Source organism: Cibotium barometz, chromosome 17, assembly GCF_041138505.1.
Source record: "Cibotium barometz isolate CiBa-2024 chromosome 17, ASM4113850v1, whole genome shotgun sequence".
In the NCBI taxonomy this organism is placed as follows: Eukaryota; Viridiplantae; Streptophyta; class Polypodiopsida; order Cyatheales; family Cibotiaceae; genus Cibotium; species Cibotium barometz.
The window spans coordinates 16,086,017-16,106,700 of NC_141062.1; the positions used below are offsets into that span (position 1 = coordinate 16,086,017).

Below are 20,684 nucleotides of genomic sequence, written 5' to 3' on the forward strand. Positions count from 1 at the left end.
GCACATCGACGACGGAAGGAAGACCTTCAAACTTCAAGTATGTATCACTCTGCAAGAGAGCATAGCTAAAGGTGACATGTTATACCACAAGACAAGGCAGGATACACTTCCATGTTGATGATTACAAAACTACATCATTCAAACAACTGAGAAACAACATCAAAGATTTAAGAAACAAGAACAAGTTGTTAATTACTTTAAGGAAAATAAAAGTCTCCAAATCGAACCCCTTCTTTACAACTTTCCTTTTTCAAGCAAGAAAGCAAAATCATGACCTGAGAAGTGCGGCCACTAACAGGCAGTAGCCACGGAAGCATTTAGGAACAAGCATCAGCAAAGGAGGCGCTAGTGAGAGCGAGAGGAAGAGGGCCGGCACAGGGGTAGGTGCGCCCGTAGCGGATGCCGCTGGTGGCCGGAGAGACGAACCCGTCGGGAAAGAGCGTGCACAGGCCGAGTTTGGGGACGTCCACCTCCATGGCGAAGTGGCTGATCATATTCTGCTGCCAGCGCCGGTCCTCGCAGTTGGCCACGATGTTGAAGGCCTCGCAGGGGCAATGGTTTATCACGCCGAACTCACACAGCGACGTGGCCACGTAGACGTTGGTGAGCTCGATGTCCTGCACGCTGCACTTGCGATCGCCCATCACGCTAACCACCAGCAGCGCCGCCACTGCAGCAGTACCCACAACAACTATTAGCGTTTGTAACGCACGCGCAGGCACTTAACACACACACACACACACACACACAGAGATCGACTGCTTAACGCATAGAGAAGCTTTACCTGCGCTGTAAACGACCATCGTGAGCCACCACATGTAGAACGCTGCCATGTCGAATGCGATTAGTAGATTCTGAAGGAGGTACTTGACGAAGCCCGCTTGAATGATGAATGAATAACCAGTGTTGCTTCTCTTGCAGGCCGTAGCTCCCTTTTTATAACCCTCAGGCGGCTGCCTCGTGGTGCGGTCGTCGGTTGAAGCCCACCACTCGATGCCTCCAACAACCCTCAAAATTTGAAGCCCTTACTTAAGGTTGAACATAATATACATACCATGTGACATATAAACAACATATATGCCACATTTTACACATATATGTGACATGATATAATACGTGACATAATATACATACATACATGTTGTTTATGCATTTGACATAAACAACATACATATATGTGGTCCATGCATGTCTGTTTTTTGAACACATAATACATTCATTGTTTCTTCTCCATCGGGGCTTTAATTAGCCTCATTTATAGCATCTTCATCCATTTGGGGTGTTTTATGATTATCATGACCATTAATCATAGGAACATCATGATCATGCCCAAGGTGATTTGGTTAAATATTGTTAATTAGCATAGCTTCCATCTCATCAAGGTCTCTTGCTTAATATATGCCCGTACTCATGGGTGCCACAAGTATGACAAACCACCAAGTTGGATCATTCTAGGTGGAAAATGACCTAGTAAATTCAAATTGAATATATCAAGTCAAGTTCTACAAATTTATATAGACCTAATCGATTGCACGCATATTAATTAAGTGATCGAGTACATGTACATTAGCTCAAGACTATAATATTTTACATATCAAATATTGGAAATTAATGTTACTTGCTTTTACATCACCATGGGAAAGCATATGTATCACTTTGATCCGTCCATAGCCTTGTAGAGTTGATGGCAAATTAACCACTTTCATCCTTTTTTACAGTTGCATTAGCCCCTCGATAAACTATCCTAAACCATTTTACATCAAGTACAAAGGTAATCTGCTCTATAAAGTTCCTGAAATATATCTTGTATGGTCCCAAAATATTGTATTTCCATTGTGACCAAATTATTATCACTTTCACTGGCCTGTAATGACCCCACAATCAAAGGTGTTTCTTTTCATGTCCACATGCTCCATGCAGCAGTGTCTTCCTCTTGACCATAGACTTGATAATTACTTCTTGTACTACATGAAGCACAAGCTATAAGATTAAGATTTGGACTAGCATATATATGATATTTGCATCGACGCACAATTAATTGTACTCTTTACTTACATGGTGATGACATGCTCCTAGTCCTTGTTGGTCACAATCTCCCCACTGTTCTCGGCATGATCGAGAGCATCATGTAGCCACTCCATTCTGCAATTTTTTGGTAGCTCACAAAGGTCCTTTGGGCAAGGGCGATACCTATTTCTTTGCCAAAATTCTTCCCTTGCCGAGGTGCAAATTCTATGTGTCTCTTCATATATCTTAATCCACTTATCCATCTTTTGCCCATTGTAAAAGTAATAAGTGAATATCTTTTCTCTTAGTGCCTCTCCTATCCTTTTAATTGTTTCACTTCCCTCTGCAACAATGTCTTCCAATCTTGTGTCCTCAATATTTTTGCTCCATAGTCATGGCATGTTGGGATCCATATGGGCAACATCATCTCCCACGAGAATCCTAGGCAAAAAAAATTCACGAGGTGAGTGACACACTCCAAGTGTGCATTTGTATGCTAGGCCATAGTAAGTTGGTTTCTCGATTGAGATATTTGTGCTCTCGAGTGTGGTTGGGCAAAGCTCCATGATATTGAATTGTTCTGTGCGTTCTTTCTATGACACAAGGGATGCCCAATCCTCATCCCTCCGACCACTTTCAATAAACATATCATGTAGTTACCTTCATAGAAACCTTCGGCTTTGAGGAGATGATGGGATAGAATCCAGCCGTATCTATTCCTTTGGAGTGTCTACTCTTTGTTAGAATCCAAACTAAGGAGTCGTTGTTTTGGTAGCATGTGGTACTTTAGAGGTTACCTCCTTAGGAGTCCACAATGGTATTGAAGTGCCTAGGTGTGTTGATTGTACAACAGCTAGATTAGGAACTTTTTTCTTTGTCCATGTCCTTCTTCTTTCAGTTGATTTGACTTTAGGTTTCCTTTATGCAAAAGTGGTTGGTTGGCATTGATTGATTGGGCCCCATGGCTTGATTGGTAAAGTAGTGTCATCCACAAAAGCATCTCCAAACACCGAGGGGTTTATAATCGGCTCTTGTTCTCCTATATGGATAGTGAGATGGGTGTTGCCACCAACAGTGAGGCTAACTTCACTCTACTCCCAATCAATATCTTAATTGTGGCTACGGTGCGAGCTACGACCGAGTAGCACATCTTAAGCTGCTTCTCCAAGGCTTGTCACATGGAGCTTACAAGGCATTTTAACTTTTTGAATGTGCAATTTCACATACAGTGCGCCTTGACATGGAGAGTAGTAGTTGGAAAATGTCTTTAGATTACATGGAATGGGGGTTAAAGTTGGTTTACCCAGAGTCGTTCATTGCTCAAATGATAGGATATTGTAATCCACCCCTAAATCAAGGGTATCTTGGCTGGTTACCACTCCTTTGTTTGTAAAGAGAGCTACTGAAACCCTTATTGGTTCCACAGAGGCCTCCTCTTTATTTTCAAATACATCATCTCCCAAGTGGGCTTTTCATTGACCATTTTGAATCTTCATTTTCTCCTTGCTCTTCTTGGTGATCATTTGCTTCGTGGTGGTTATGTGTGTCTCCATTCCATCTAGCCTCTCTCCTTCAATCTTTTGGAATTTCCTTTCCATTGCAATGTTTTGAAGAGGTTTCTTCGATGGATACGGGGTCTTGAGATTTCTTTGAGGTCTTTTTTGCCTTTTTCATCCTCTGTTTTAGAGGAATGGTGGACTAGAAATTGGGGTGGGGTGGTCATTGACCAATAGTGTTGCCTAGTTCATTCCCTTTTGTCCCGATTTCTAGATAATTATGCACTTGTAGAGTAGCTTGGTAGCCTCTTTTTGGAGCATCATAGTACTTGCTAGTGCCCTTGCCTTTAGATACACAAAAGATTTCTAATGGTGTTCTTCCCCTTCACCATCCATTTTGTCCTCTAGGATCTCGTTTGGTTCTTCAATCTCAGCCAAGAATAGTTCCTTAGTGTCCTTCAATGCACTCCTCATCTGCAAAACCATAGATTTTCTCCGCCCCTACGCTATACCATGTTGTTTTTTCTAAAAAAGAAGCATATTTTTAATAATCCAAATATTCCATATAAAAGGACCGATCTAATTATATTCCACATTTTAGTAGAACATTCATTTGCTTCACCAAGGAGAATCTCTTTCCAATTAAGCCCTTGAGGATGAATAGGATATATGCATTTTTGTAAAAGGGACAATGCTGGCATGACTTTTGAGCATGAGATGAAAAGGTGAGGAATAGATTCAACCTCCTGCCTACATCCATTACATGTTGGATTTCCCAACCACAATCTAACTGCACGTGCGTTTCCCAACCACAATCTAGCTGCACGTGCGTTTGTCCAAATCCCATTGGTTTCTATTCCAGCTTAGATTCCATTTTCTATTTAGTTTAGAATAGAGTTATGGTTCATAGTTTCTGAACCAAGAGATCGGTATAAAGATGTCCTGATTTTTCCATAAAAACGTCTTGGGCAGAAAGGTCCCTTTCAACTATATGTATTGTACATCTTGGTTGTGCCAAATTGACATGCTTGTGTAAGAAAGTTCATATCCTCTGCATTGAGCCTAAACATTTGTTTGAGCTTTGTACAGGTTGCCAAAGTTCTCTTACTGAAATCCCAAATGTCTTCCTAGATTGATATGCCCTTCTTAGATAGCTTCTAAGCTATTCTGTATAGAGGCATGGGGATGTGGACTTGGTTGGCAAACCATTGAAAACCTAATTGAGTCATTGTGGAAGATGCCAGATTTAACTTTGATGCTCTCATTGAGGGTGATGTGTCATTTGGTTCTATTCCAAGAATACCACAATCAATTGATTAGCATGCTATTCTTAGGTTTAATGGGCATCTTACTACAGAAGAGAACCATAGCACACAACTTTCTCTGCATGCACTACAACAGAATGAGGGTCGAGTAGCAAAAATAGCAACGTTTTTATAACTAGAAGCATAGCTAGGTGTCGGGTCATTTTTAATACAATGGGTTCGCTGCTCAGCAAAATGAAAATATCGCTGCTTACCAGCAATATTTCGTTGCTCAGCATTAACTAATATTTTCGTTGCTGAGTAGCAAATGCTTTGCACAACAAAAAAAGAGAAAGGGCAGACTGGGGAGTCTGCACATGACTCCCCAGTCTACCCAAGCTCTTAAAAAAAATTTAAAATAGAGGCATTTGTAACATAAACACAAATACAAGAAACACATACATTGTGGAGAATGCAATTGATCCCAAAAAGTTATTATATTTCACAAAGTGTTGGGCCTTTGGCCATATATACATAAAGTTTTTTAAAAAGAAGCATGAAGAGGTGGGTGTCAAAATGGAATCCTCATCGGATTCCGAGTGATCTTCATCATTCGATTCCTTGTCCTCTTCACTTGCTTCACACTAATAATCAGGATCCTCCTCTTCTTCTTCCCCTTCATCCTGCATACATGCCATCGAGCGTAAGGTAGGGAAAGCATGGAAATACAATTAGAACCATGCCCACAATTGTAGATGGATATCCATAGTCATATTCATTCTTTGTCAGGTCATGCCCAACAACCTCCCTCTACAAAAAACAGTGAAGAAAATATGAGAAGCCAACTAATGAGAAGAGATAATTGTTTTTTAAAGTTTACAATAAAGAAAGGAACCTTAGCCAAAGAAAAGGAAAAAGGTGGGTGGCCCAAGGCATGTAGGGGCACACCTATATTTTAAAAGGTCATTTTCAAATAGGTGGGGGGTGAAGGGACCCTTTTTGTTGCACGAGCCACCATGTAGAAACACCCAAGAGACGTGGGGGGGAACAAAAAAAAGGAGGTTTCAAGGAGAAACTCACCAGTTCTTGACAGATGGTCCAAAGTAAATTTACATCAAAATTCCAAGAATTTTCCATAACAACTTTTGTCCATTTGTGGTGCTTGATGATTATCATGACCGTTTATCATAGGAGCACCATGATCATGCCCAAGGTGATTTGGTTAAATATAGTTAATTAGCATAGCTTCCATGTCATCAAGGTCTCTTAATATATGCCCGTACTCATGGGTGCCACAAGTATGACAAACCACCAAGTTGGATCATTCCAGGTGGAAAATGACCTGGTAAATTCAAATTGAATATATCAAGGCAAGCTCTACAAATTTATATAGACCTAACAGATTGCACGCATATTAATTCAGTGATCGAATACATGTACATTAGCTCAAGACTCTAATATTTTACATATCAAATATTGGAGATTCATGTTCCCTGCTTACATCGCCACATGGGACAGCATATGTATCACTTTGATTAGTCCATAGCCTTGTAGAGTTGATGGCAAAGTAACCACTTTCATCCTTTTTTACACTTGCATTAGCCCCTCTCTAAACTATACTAAACCATTTTACATCAAATACAAAGGTAGTCTACTCTTTAAAGTTCCTCACATATATATCTTGTATGGTCTCACAATATATATCTTGTATGGTCTCACAATATTGTATCTCCATTGTGACCAAATTATTATCACTTTCATTGGCCCATTATGACCCCACAATCAAAGGTGTTTCTTTTCATATCCACATGCTCCATGCGGAAGTGTCTTCCTCATGACCATAGACTTGATAATTACTTCTTGTACTACTTGAAGCACAAGCTATAAAATTAACATTTGGACTAGCATATATATGATATTTGCATGGACGCACAATTAATTGTACTCTTTACTTACATGGTGATCACTTACTCCCACTCCTTGTTGGTCACAATCTTCCCACTGTTCTCGGCATGATGGAGAGCATCATGTAGCCATTCCATTGTGCAATCCTTTAGTATCTCACAAAGGTCCTTTGGGAAAGGGCGATACCTATTTCTTTGCCAAAATTCTTCCCTTTTCGAGGTGCAAATTCTATGTGTCTCTTCATATATCTTAATCCACTTATCCATCTCTTGCCCATTGTAAAAGTAATAAGTGAAAACCTTTTCTCTTTGTGCCTCTCCCATCCTTTTAATTGTTCCACTTCCCTCTACAACAGTGTCTTCCAATCTTGTGTCCTCTTGCTCCATAGTCATGGCATGTTGGGATCCATATGAGCAAGGTAATATTCAATGTGTACAAGAGATTATTGCACTTCATCCCAATCATTGCACTTCATCCTAACCATTTAATTAGAGCATATATTTAATGTTATGGAGTCCATGGCCATAGAAGAGGCTTATTGAAAGAAACGATTTCTCTTATAGGTTATGATCAAAAACCAACGATCCAAATGGTCAAATTTTAGAAGGTAGTGAGTACTACAATTTATCAGTTTACTTTATTTTGATCTAATAATTCGATTTAGAGTTATAGTCTTTGCAAAAACATAATTTTAAGTTTATAAGAGTTAGATTTTAAGCCATGAAAATGACAATAGCTATCGTTTTGAAAAATTGATGACAATTTGGATTCTAGAATTTTTAGTTTATAAGAGTTAGATTTTAAGCCATGAAAATGACAATAGCTATTGTTTTGAAAAATTGATGACAATTTGGATTCTAGAATCCACTTTGTTGACAAAGTACATTCTGGAATGTAGAGTTCTGGACACACTCATGTTTCTATTGTGACAATGAATTTTTCATCTGGTAAAAGAGAAATTTTGGTCCATAATGAACGAAATTTTCATTGGAAGAAAAATTTAGTTCGTCGACGATTTTTTTTTGAAAATTTGTTCATTGATGGAAAACTTTCTGTCAACGGAATAACTTTTATATTAACGTATAGAAATTTTCGTTGATGAAAATTTCAAGTTGTCAACAGAAATTTGGATTCCAGTATCCAAGTGGATTTTGGAATCTAAATTTTCTTCAATGGAAAATTTTTCCATTGATGGATATTTTTTCCATCGACAAACTAAATTTTTCGTCCAATAAAAGCATAATTTTTGCTCATTATGGACCAAAATTTCTCTTTTTTTGGATGAAAATTTCGATGTCATATTAGAAATATTAGTCTCAATGGAATTGTGGATTCGAGAATCCACTTTGTCAACAAAGTGGATTCTGGAATCTTAATTTTTATCAATTTTTCAAAATGACAAACTGCTGTCATTTTTATGGCTCAAAATCTTATTGTTATAAATTGGAAACTGTTTTTTTACAAAGACTATAACTCTAAATCGAACTATTAGATCAAAATAAAGTAAACTGATAAATTATAGTACTCACTACCATCTAAAATTTGACCATTTGTATCATTGGATTTCTATCTAAATCTAGAGACATCTTTGCTTTCAATAAACCTCTTCTATGGCGATGGCTTCCATATACCTACCTATCTTAATATCAAAATATGTTTAAATTCAACCATTGGATAAATCTTGCATCGTACAATGAAAATTAATTTTCTTAGACAATGCACTAGCCCCATGTAAGAGAGCTTCATCAAATTATATTGGGTCTAAATGTAATGTTAATTTTATCACCTATCAGTTTGTTGATAACATGCTTCGTACAATATGTAGTGTAGAAATTTGTATTGGTACAAAACGTATCCGTGCGCAAGGGAAAGTATGATCTAGAGATGCTTAGTCATAGAAAAAATAGAAAGGAAAGTTAAATTTGTCTACGTGTGGACATCTTTGCTTTCAATAAACCTCTTCTATGGTGATGGATTCCATAGCCTACCTATCTTAACATCAAAATATGTTTAAACTCAACCATTGGATCAACCTTGTGTATAACAAAAATTAATTTTCTTAGACAATGTAGTAGTCCCATGCAAGAGAGCTTTATCAAATTATATTGGGTCTAAAAGTAATGTTAATTTTATCACCTATCACTTTGTTAATAACATGCTTCGTACAACACATAGTGTAGAAATGTGTATTAGTACAAAACTTATCCGTGCTCAAGGGAAAGTAAGATCTAGAGATGCTTAAACAAAGTAAAAATGGAAAGAAAAGTGAAAGTTGTCGACGTGTGGACATGCTTAGTTTGCATCATATAGAAATTCTTGTGCATGGATTTTAGTAAAAAAACAGTAAGACACTTGCACTAGAAAATAATTGATATTTTTAAGCAAAAGGTCCAATGACTCTTCTAGTTGATTGAAAGATTTTCTTCTCCTTTATAAATTTTTTTTGAATTGGATGCTTTTGGGTTTAGAGTAAAATGTAGGTAATATTTCATGCATTCTTTTTCACAAAAGTAGTGTTTTTTTTAAATGTTTGACATGAAAGTGTGTCTTTTGTCTCCATAAATTTGAAAAAAAGGTACATTATTGGTTTTTTTTTCCAGAAATGGAGTTGAGTTGTTGTTTGCATGATTTTGTTGTCATTTTTCATGGCTCGTTGTTAAACTTCATGGCTCGTTGTTAAACTTCATTTTGACTTTTTCCATGATTCATAACCATCTCTGATGCATGCTAACACCAAATCCCATTGGAATACCAAGCACTCTGAAAGTCTGAACATACGGGATAGTTTGACAACATTGATCAACGAGCCATTATGAAGTGTCTTAGAGAAGAGTTTTAATCCCAGTTTCGGAGAGTGTCATGATACAAAGCCAGAAACCATACAAAAAGTTTGAAGACATTCCCAAAAAACCTCTATTGAAAGAGGGTCATTATGAATGAGACTGTTGGTATCATTTGCAAATTGTTGTAGGCATAATTGTGTTTGATTACCTAGGATATCGATCCCTTTAAGTATCTAATCCTACAGTTCCTTATCCACAAGCCATCCCAAGGCATCAACTCTTTGCAAATGGCAAAGAGAAGGGGGGCAAGAGGGCATCCATGCCTGATAGATCTTGGTAGGGAAAAAGAAGGAGAAAGTTCACCATTTACTATGACTATTGCAGATGCATTTCTAAACAAGGTATAAACTGACTTAATGAACCTAGGACCTATGCCCATATCGTGCAGAGACTACAACATAAAGTCCCATTCTAGTCTGTCATAAGCTTTATAGAAATCAATCTTGCAAAAAATGAAGTCTTGATTAGAATTTTGAGCATGTTGGATTCCCTCCCACAAGGCAATAATGGCATCCAGAATATATCTTCCCTTGACAAATTCTTTTTTGTTCATTTCAGATCCACTGATTGACGTTGTTTGACAACCGAAGGAAAAGAGCTTTGGCAAAGATTTTATAAGCAAACGAAAGCATAGTAATAGGTCTCAAGATGCTAATGAGCTCTTTCTTACCTCTTTTATGGATGAGCTTTATTACTCCTTCATTTACTTGTCTACGTAGGGCTCCAAAGGATAGGGATTCCCTCCACACTAAGGATAGATAGGGGACCAAAATGTTTTAAAAGCATTTGTAGAATTTATTTGGAAGACCATCTAGGCCTAGGCTCTTACCGTTTTTTAGTGAGTCTATTGCACCTTCTATTTCTTCTTCACTTAAATCCCTTTCTAGAGAAGCTGCTAATGAGGTCAGGACAAATTTTCTCCTACATGTGGCAATTTTTGCACATGCTACTTGTTTGGCGAGAGATGTAACAGGAGGGGAGCTAAAAGATTTTGAGAGGTGGGAGTGGACAATTGTCAAATTTTCAATGGACGAGGAAGCCATATTTTCATTTGAGTCCCTCAGTAAATGGACTAAATCTTTTTCCGCTTTGTTTGAGAGATTTAAAAGTTTATTTATTGGATCTATCTCGTTTAACCACCCACCATTCTCTTAGAAAGAGTTGGACTCTCTCATATTCAACGTCTTCCTCCTTCCTTAGGATAGTCTTAACTCTAGATACCTCTCTTAATATTCCAGCCTACCTTGGTTAACCTCTTTCTCCACCTATTCAAGTTCTTTGAGAGTTTCATTCTTCCTTGTTGTCCTATGCCTATCCGGTGCACTCTTATCTTTCTACTGTGAGAAGTTATTTCTGAATGACCACTTGTGACTTGGCTCGAGTAGGTAATAACTATGACTGAAAGGAATCAAAGAAAATATCTTGAACTCCTTCCTGAACCACTGGTGGAAGGAGAAACAAGGGTCAGCATGGAACCATCCAACCTTGGGCTAAGACCCCGCTTTGAGTATGGAGATGAGAATAGGCTTGTGATCTAAAATGTGGATAATGTTAAGAACTTTGATCTTAGTACTACTATATTCCTTAGCAATAGAGCCGCTAAAGTAACATCTATCAAGCCTTGATTTTCTCAAGTGAGAATTAGCTCTACCATTTGATATAGGTCAAATGATGCAATGTCTATCAAGTCATGAAATCCTTTACAGGATATCCATTCTCTGCGCTCTCGCCATTTCAGAGTGAGACCCAAGCTACACATTCTATCTTGTTAGTGCTCAACCAGGATATCCATTCTCTACGCTCTTGCCATTTCAGAGTGAGACCCAAGCTACACATTCTGTCTTGTTAGTGCTTAACCATGTTAAAATACCCAACCAGAATGATCGAGGAGTCAAGTTGAAGAAGAGAATGCCATAATGTCGGCCTGGAACTTGTAGGGCCAGCAACATATACAGAGACTATGTACCACTCAAAGCAAGTTTCCATCTTAAATGCAAGCCAATTATTAGATGGGTTGACTATAGTATCTTTAATGTAACTGTTCCATTTCTTATGGACACCCAGGGCAGTTCCCCCACTACCTTGACTATGGTCAGTGTAGAACCAAGTAAAATCCTTAGAATTCTTCTCTAGGTTGGTCTTAAGGTAATGACCAGAGGCCTTCACTACATGGAGACATAGGTAGTCAATAAGAATATTTCTTAGAAGAGCCAATTCTTTTGCTTTGACGCTTTGAGGGGGTCCATAATCCCTTTTACATTGAATGATATAATGGAGTTAAACATTATTTTATTTGTGTTTTGGGAATGTCCCCTCTCCTTGTTGAGACCTTTTTTTCCTCTGTAAATAGGAATGTAACGTACTCATATGCACGTATTTTTAGATGCATTTGATTTGGTGAATTTTAGCATCTATACTCAATTTTGAATAGTAGGAATCAAAGATTAAGTTTGGTCACAGATTTAGTAATTGAGATATATCGATTTAGGGTCAACTTTGGGACTTTTTATGCATGTTTTGGAGTGTCATTTGTATGTGATTTCTATTCTATACTTAACCATGTTAGATAATGTATAAGAGGGTCATAATGAGTGGTTTGGCGTAAAGAAAACTTATATGGGGGTTTACATAATTATAACCGCAATGAGCGTGCCAAAAACGGGGCCTAGACATCAATTTGACCCTTAATTAGCAATAATGGCCTCGCATGAGGGAGTATGACTTTATTTGTCAAAGAGGCGAATTAAAGAAAGTTAGTTTATCACACGAAGAATAAAGTCCGAGTTCTGATGATTGGGAAATTCCGCATGGGGTGGCCGTTATTCGCAAAACGAATCCGACACCATTTTCAAGTGTTTTTAATTTGGTTCAAACGCATGTTTAAAAAACAATCTGTCTTTAATGATTTCGTGCTTGATAATCTACTAATTCTCATGGGTTGTTTTTTTGGGGGGGCTTTTTTGGAGCACCATGATCATGCCCAAGGTGATTTGGTTAAATATTGTTAATTAGCTTAGCGTCCATGTCATCAAGGTCTCTTAATACATGCCCGTACTCATGGCTGCCACAAGTATGACAAACCACCAAGTTGGATCATTCTAGGTGGAAAATGACCTAGTAAATTCAAATTGAATATATCAAGTCAAGCTCTACAAATTTATATAGACCTAAGTGATTGCACGCATATTAATTAAGTGATCGAATACATTTACATTAGCTCAAGACTCTAATATTCTACATATCAAATATTGAAAATTAATGTTTCCTGCTTATATCGCCACATGGGAAAGCATATGTATCACTTTGATCAGTCCATAGCCTTGTAGAGTTGATGGCAAAGTAACCACTTTCATCCTTTTTTACACTTGCATTAGCCCCTCTATAAACTATCCTGAACCATTTTACATCAAATACAAAGGTAGTCCGCTCTATAAAGTTCCTCACATATATATCTTGTATGGTCCCACAATATTGTATCTCCATTGTGACCAAATTATTATCACTTTCATTGGCCCATTATGACCCTACAATCAAAGGTGTTTCTTTTCATATCCACATGCTCCATGCGGAAGTGTCTTCCTCTTGACCATAGACTTGATAATAACTTCTTGTACTACATGAAGCACAAGTTATAAAATTAACATTTGGACTAGCATATATATGATATTTGCATGGATGCACAATTAATTGTACTCTTTACTTACATGGTGATCACATACTTCCACTCCTTGTTGGTCACAGTCTTCCCACTGTTCTCGGCATGATCGAGAGCATCATGTAGCCATTCCATTGTGCAATTCTTTAGTATCTCACAAAGGTCCTTTGGGAAAGGGCGATACCTATTTCTTTGCCAAAATTCTTCCCTTGCCGAGGTGCAAATTCTATGTGTCTCTTCATATATCTTAATCCACTTATCCATCTCTTGCCCATTGTAAAAGTAATAAGTGAAAACCTTTTCTCTTTGTGCCTCTTCCATCCTTTTAATTGTTCCACTTCCCTCTACAACAGTGTCTTCCAATCTTGTGTCCTCAATATTTTTGCTCCATAGTCATGGCATGTTGGGATCCATATGAGCAAGGTAATATTCAATGTCTACAAGAGATTATTGCACTTCATCCCAATCATTGCACTTCGTCCTAACCATTGAATTAGAGCATATATTTGATGTTATGGAGTCCATGGCCATAGAAGAGGCTTACTGAAAGAAACGATTTCTCTTATAGGTTATGATCAAAACCAACGATCCAAATGGTCAAATTTTAGACGGTAGTGAGTACTACAATTCATCAGTTTACTTTATTTTGATCTAATAACTCGATTTAGAGTTATAGTCTTTGCAAAAACATAATTTTTAGTTTATAAGAAATAGATTTTAAGCCATGAAAATGACAATAGCTATCGTTTTGAAAAATTGATGACAATTTGGATTCTAGAATCCACGTTGTTGACAAAGTACATTCTGGAATGCAGAATTCTGGACACACTGATGTTTCTATTGTGACAATGAATTTTTTGTCTGGCAAAAGAGAAATTTAGGTCCATAACGAACGAAATTTTCATTGGAAGAGAAATTTTAGTCCGTCGATGAATTTTTTTTTGGAAATTTGTTCGTTGATGGAAAAATTTCTGTCAAAACGGATTAACATTTATATCAACGAATTGAAATTTTCGTTGATGGAAATTTCAAGTCGTCAACAGAAATTTGGATTCCAGTATCCAAGTGGATTTTGGAATCAAAATTTTCATCAATGGAAAATTTTTCCGTTGATGGATATTTTTTCCATCGACAGACTAAATTTTTTGTCCAATAACAGTACAATTTTTGCTCATTATGGACCAAAATTTCTCTTTTTTTGGATGAAAATTTTGATGTCATATTTGAAATGTTAGTTTTATATTAGAAATGTTAGTCTCAATTTTGATGTCATTTTGAAAATTTTGATGTCATATTAGAAATGTTAGTCAACAAAGTGGATTATGGAATCCAAATTTTCATCAATTTTTCAAAATGACAACTGTTGTCATTTTCATGGCTCAAAATCTAATTGTTATAAATTGGAAACTGTTTTTTTACAAAGACTATAACTCTAAATTGAACTATTAGATCAAAATAAAGTAAACTGATAAATTATAGTACTCACTACCATCTAAAATTTGACCATTTGTATCATTGGATTTCTATCTAAATCTAGAGATATCTTTGCTTTCAATAAACCTCTTCTATGGCGATGGCTTCCATATACCTACCTATCTTAATATCAAAATATGTTTAAATTCAACCATTGGATAAATCTTACGTCCTACAATGAAAATTAATTTTCTTAGACAATGCACTAGCCCCATGTAAGAGAGCTTCATCAAATTATATTGGGTCTAAACGTAATGTTAATTTTATCACCTATCAGTTTGTCGATAACATGCTTCGTACAACATGTAGTGTAGAAATTTGTATTGGTACAAAACGTATCCGTGCGCAAGGGAAAGTATGATCTAGAGATGCTTAGTCATAGAAAAAATAGAAAGGAAAGTTAAATTTGTCGACGTGTGGACATCTTTGCTTTCAATAAACCTCTTCTATGGTGATGGATTCCATATCCTACCTATCTTCACATCAAAATATGTTTAAACTCAACCATTGGATCAACCTTGTGTATAACAAAAATTAATTTTCTTAGACAATGCAGTAGCCCCATGCAAGAGAGCTTTATCAAATTATATTGGGTCTAAAAGTAATGTCAATTTTATCACCTATCACTTTGTTAATAACATGCTCCGTACAACACAGTGTAGAAATGTGTATTCAGACAAAACTTATCCGTGCTCAAGGGAAAGTAAGATCTAGAGATGCTTAAACAAAGTAAGAATGGAGCTTGAAAAAAATGAAGTCCTAATTAGAATTTTGAGCATGTTGGATTCCCTCCCACAAGGCAATAATGGCATCCAGAATATATCTTCCCTTGACAAATTCTTTTTTGTTCATTTCAGATCCACTGATTGAGGTTGTTTGACAACCGAAGGAAAAGGGCTTTGGCAAAGATTTTATAAGCAAACGATGTCGTGACGTGAGCGGTATTACTGGGAAAGTACGAGACTTCTGGCTGTGAGAGTAGCTTCAAATCCCTGCTTTTTACAGAGACCAGTGACCCATAGCTAGAAAATCCCTGAAAATTTGCTGAAAAGTTATTTACATTGATTGAGTCCTGCGAGAACTCATTTTTCCTTGTACCATTGGAATCCCGCTTTACAATGGCACCTGGCAAAAATCCCTCACCTCCCTGTAGTTCATGAATTCTCTGTTTATCTTTGGGAGTGACTGTGCTCGAAGAGACTCACGGTTCCTTTCATGGTTAATACAAACTGTCAAAAACTGAACAGCTTTCTTGCCATATTTACTCCTTATTCTTGCATATGCTGAGCCATCATCCAAAACTTTTGTTTCCATCCTCACAGCTGTAATGTAGGGTTGCCCAAGGATAAGGGGATACGATGACATCTCCTGAACAAAGAAGTTTTGATCATCTCACATCCCCTATAGTTACCCTTACATTTGGACAGGCTGTATAGAGCTCTCCAGATGAGTTATTAGCTACTTAATCATCCACCCATGATCTACATCCATTGGCCACTTACATTTGTTGTAGAGATTTTTAGCCATAAGATTTATTTCAGACCCATGGTCGATTAGAGCGACATACGGCTCTTCCAAGTCACCTATCTTGACAAGGGTTTCAGTGGTGGCCCTTGCCCAATGGCTCTTGGAGTAATGACTCTTTGTAAGAACTTCTTTTTAATCATCCTCATCCACAAAGCGCACTTGTCGTGCCCCTTCAGCAGAGTGATTACATTCCACCACATTCTCTCTCTCTCTTCCTTTTGCTGTACCTGTACTCCATGAGTCTTGGAAGTGTTTGCCTCCCCTTGTGATGGAATAAATTCAATTATAGACTGCCTTTTCCTTCGTATAATGTCAATTATCTCATCATGGAATTCTTTCTTTCCAATCCCCAAGACTTCCCCTAGTGTAAATTCCACCCTGCTGTTTAGAATCCTCTCTTCAAGCACCTTTTTGAGATCTGTTGCGGCTTCAATATCAGATTGAAGCTTGTAGAGTGGACTTTTCCCTTTACCCTTCTCCTTCTCATGCTTCATTTTTGCTGGCACTTCTTCCATTGATACTTCCTGTGGAGGTCTGCTATGCAGTGGAGGCATATGTGATGGCCCAGGATCCTTCTTTTCACTACCACGAGTGACCCTTTTTGATGGCCCTCCTTCCTCATTTTCCCTCTTACGCTTTTCCTCTACCTGTGCCTCATTATTCTGGCATTTTGCAATGCAGGCATGAACAGATAAAGAATCCATAGGCTCTTCCCAGCTAGTCTCAAGACGTATACAATCACCTGCCTCATGCAAAGCGTGCTTAGACACCTTCTTTGACGCAATTAGTTCCATTGTTGATGGCCAAAAATCTTCATTCTCATAATCTTCATCATTCTCAGATTCCTCCTTTGATTGGCCAACCTTTAACCCATAGGTTGCTGCCTCAACCATAGAGATGGCATGGCTAGCAGCCATATCCTCAACCAGCTTTTTCATCCCTTCTTTCCCAAAGTTTGTGCTTAATGGAAGACCAGTCTCTGTAAGGTGGATTTTCCCATCTTTGAAAAACACAAGTTGATTTCTGAGTGCTTCCTTATAGCTAGCACAGTCTTTCTTTGCATGTTCTGGATCATCACACCATATACATTTGAATCTAAACCCTTCTTTGTTTTGAGGCCTTTGCATAGAAGCCTGCCCTAATAGTAGCCCTTTTTCTTCAATCCTAGACATCTTCAGTTTTAGGTCTCGCATGCCCTTAATAAGCTCATCCATCGGCCCTTCTACCTTTGGGATTGCAGCAGCTGGTTTTGGTGGATTCTCAGGGGTAACAACAGTTATAGGAGTTGCCGAGCTCATCACCATTTTATCCCTCCTTCGCTGCCGCTTTGCTAGCATGGTGACCGCATCCTCGACATCATTCCAATCATTCTTTAGCCCCTGCTCTGTATCCTTATCCTCAAGGAGAATTTCCAGTTTTTCTTGGAGATCTTTCCCAGCTGCTTGTAAGAAGAGCTCTGTTTTTTCCCTGTCCAAGGTTGTGCGCTCAATCCTTGATAGCTGGGCATAACGCTTCTCAAACTCTCTTAGCAACTCTGTGGCAGAAATTCCCATTTTGGGTTTTGTGACCCATTCCAAGAAGGTTCGTTTGGTCACCCGCTCGGAATCCTCCATGAAATAATCATCCTTCAAAGCAAGCTTGAACTCCTCCCAATTTCTGCCACCATGTGCTCCCTGTAATCCTCTTATGCGCTCTCTTATTTCAGGAACACATACCAGCTCAAAGCTTCGAACCACATCCTCCTCAGTCACCCTGTTTAGCTCCATTTCCTTTGTGTAATTACGCAGATACTTTGTGATGTCCTTACCATCAAACTGATCTACCTTTTTCACAATTGACTGTAGTGCTTTAGTCGTGGAAATTTGCCCCCTCTCAGCAGCTTGCTGCATATACATAGTAAACATCTGAAACATTTGTATAACCCCGGGGTCAAAATGAACCCCCTGTCCCTCAGGATTCTCAGCCATAGCTTCTCTGTGTATTTCACCACACTCTCACCCCAGCAGTTTCACGTCGGGTTCACCAAAAGCCTGTCGACGTGACGTGAGCGGTATTGCAGGAAAAGTACGAGACTTCTGGCTGTGAGAGTAGCTTCAAATCCGAGCAAGAAAACACAAACACATAGCTCTTCAAGGAGCATAAGACATCTCCATTTTTGATGAAATATACATGTGCCAATTCACTTCAATACATCCCCAAATTCAGCTTGATGATTGCACATAAATTGTGTGTCAACAGTTCCAAGCATAGATCTCCTGACTCCTTTTTCCAAATGCCTCAAACCAATCACATGTAGGCATAACACATTCTATAAATGATTTCCATATACATGTGACCATTCACATCACATATTTCATATATTGCCAACTCCATCATTTCAAGATATCTCTTGATTTCATGAAAACCTGCTTTTCATATTCCAACAACTCACAAAGCAAAAGATGACATATGGCATATGTACAACATATTCATGTGATTTTAGAAAACTCCATGTCTAGCAATCCAAAATCCAACCGAGTAGAAAATAAAATCCAAATTCCAAGAATCTTTGTATTTTTGATGCCTTCTTATTCCAATACTCTCCAAAACAACCCAAAAAAAAAAAACGACTTAAAGTCTTCCCCAAAAGCTTTAAAGGGGTAGTGTATTTATCCCAAGGCTATACGATTTTTTTTTGGAAATTGTAAGTAACAAAAACAACTAGAATACTTATCTTTGAGTTTTTAAAAAAAGCGAATGCTCGAATTTTTGCTTTTTCCTTACTTCGCTTCACTGCAGTATGCACCCAAACCAGTATTCATCATGTATAGTAGGATTTTTGAAGATCATCTCCCTCAATAGCGCTTCATTTCTCCTTTAATTCTAACCCCAAGATGTCCTTTACAGTAGCCGTTCTCAAAAATTTTGAATCACTGGTCAATTTCTGCTCTGGTTCTCATTTTTTTGCACACTTCCCTGATATGCGCCGTTTTTCTAGTTTTTCTCTCTTTCCCGCAAGATATTCGGGCTCCTTCGCCTTTTGCAGCTAAAATTTCGAGTTTCCCCCGATTCGAATACACTGCGCCTCCTTTTTTTTTGCTTCTTAATCGGAAATTTCCTTTTTAAAAAAAAACTCTTTCGCATGCCACGCAAGCTGCCACCTTGCGTCTGCTCTAAGGTGCAGCTGAAGTCCTCTCTGATCACCACCCTCAGTAGACTCACATGCTGTGCATCCGGAGCCATAGTGTAGGCAGGCACAATCCAACCATACCTGCGAAGGTTGTCTGCAATCTCATACTCATCGTGTTCGCTCTTGTCCTTGAGAGAGAATGCCACCACTGGCACGCCCACCTCCTTTGACAAAATATCAAACCTCCCAGTCTTGAGAATCCCGTCACACAACATCTTGGCATTGGAACGGCAATTGTCCATTATACTCTTGTAACCCTCAAACTCTAGACGGATGAGCTGATAGTACTGTGCAATGATTTGGCTAGCTCCTTTGGAGAAATTGAGAGTGAAGGTGAGCTAGTCTGCCCCAAGGTAGTTCATGTGGAAGATGAGCTCCTCTGGCAGGTCTTTCTTGCTCTTCCATATTACGCACCCAATCCCTACGTACACAAGGCCATACTTGTGACCACTCACATCGATGCTCCTCACACATGGTAACCTAAAATCCCACTCTATCTCCGGGTACAAAAATGGTACCACAAAACCACCACTGGCCGCATCCACATGAATTGGAGTGTCCCATCCTATTTCCTTGTTCTTTTTCTCAAGCAGATCATTCAAACGCTTCACATCTTCAAACTCCCCATTGTATGTGGAACCTAGAATCGTGCACACACAGATGGTGTTCTCATTCACTAGCTGGACTGCCTTCTCAGGATCCATCACATAGTATCCATCTCTCAGCCTTGTTCTTAATTCTGGGTGGTGGAAATGAAAGCCACCACCCAAGACCTTTCCCTCCATTAGCTTCATCATTGCCTTATTAATGCCCAGGCCAACCCCCAGCCTCCAACAGTGCATCTCATCATACAAAACCAGAGCCTCCTTGTTTTGCTCATTCCGAGTAAGAACAAAAATCATGGCATTCCAAGACACGATATCTCAAAAGGGCATTCTTCAAAACCAATGCTTACATCATACATGCTCTCACATTTCCATACATGTTGAGAAGGGTGTTCCCTACTTCAAGGTCTATCATAAGCATAAAACTCCATAATTCACACCACACTCATGTACAGAGGCTTCGAGACCTGGCTCAGCCTCAGCTCATCTTATTGAACCTCATTTACAATATGAACATATGTACTTAGGCATCATATAATGACTCAAGTCATGGCACTTAATCCCATGCATCTGGATTTGCATTTAATGCCCTCATATGCATGGTTTCACACCATAGACGTGCCATGGCATGACAACGAAAGCATAGTAATAGGTCTCAAGATGCTAATGAGCTCTTTCTTACCTCTTTTATGGATGAGATTTATTACTCCTTCATTTACTTGTCTACGTAGGGCTCCAAAGGATAGGGATTCCCTCCACA

General features: G+C 38.4%; 1 pseudogene; it reads right to left on the reverse strand.

The window, feature by feature from the left end:
- Positions 1–317: 317 nt before the first annotated feature.
- On the reverse strand, positions 318–20,129 carry LOC147629720 (glutamate decarboxylase pseudogene; annotated as a pseudogene).
- Positions 20,130–20,684: the final 555 nt, after the last annotated feature.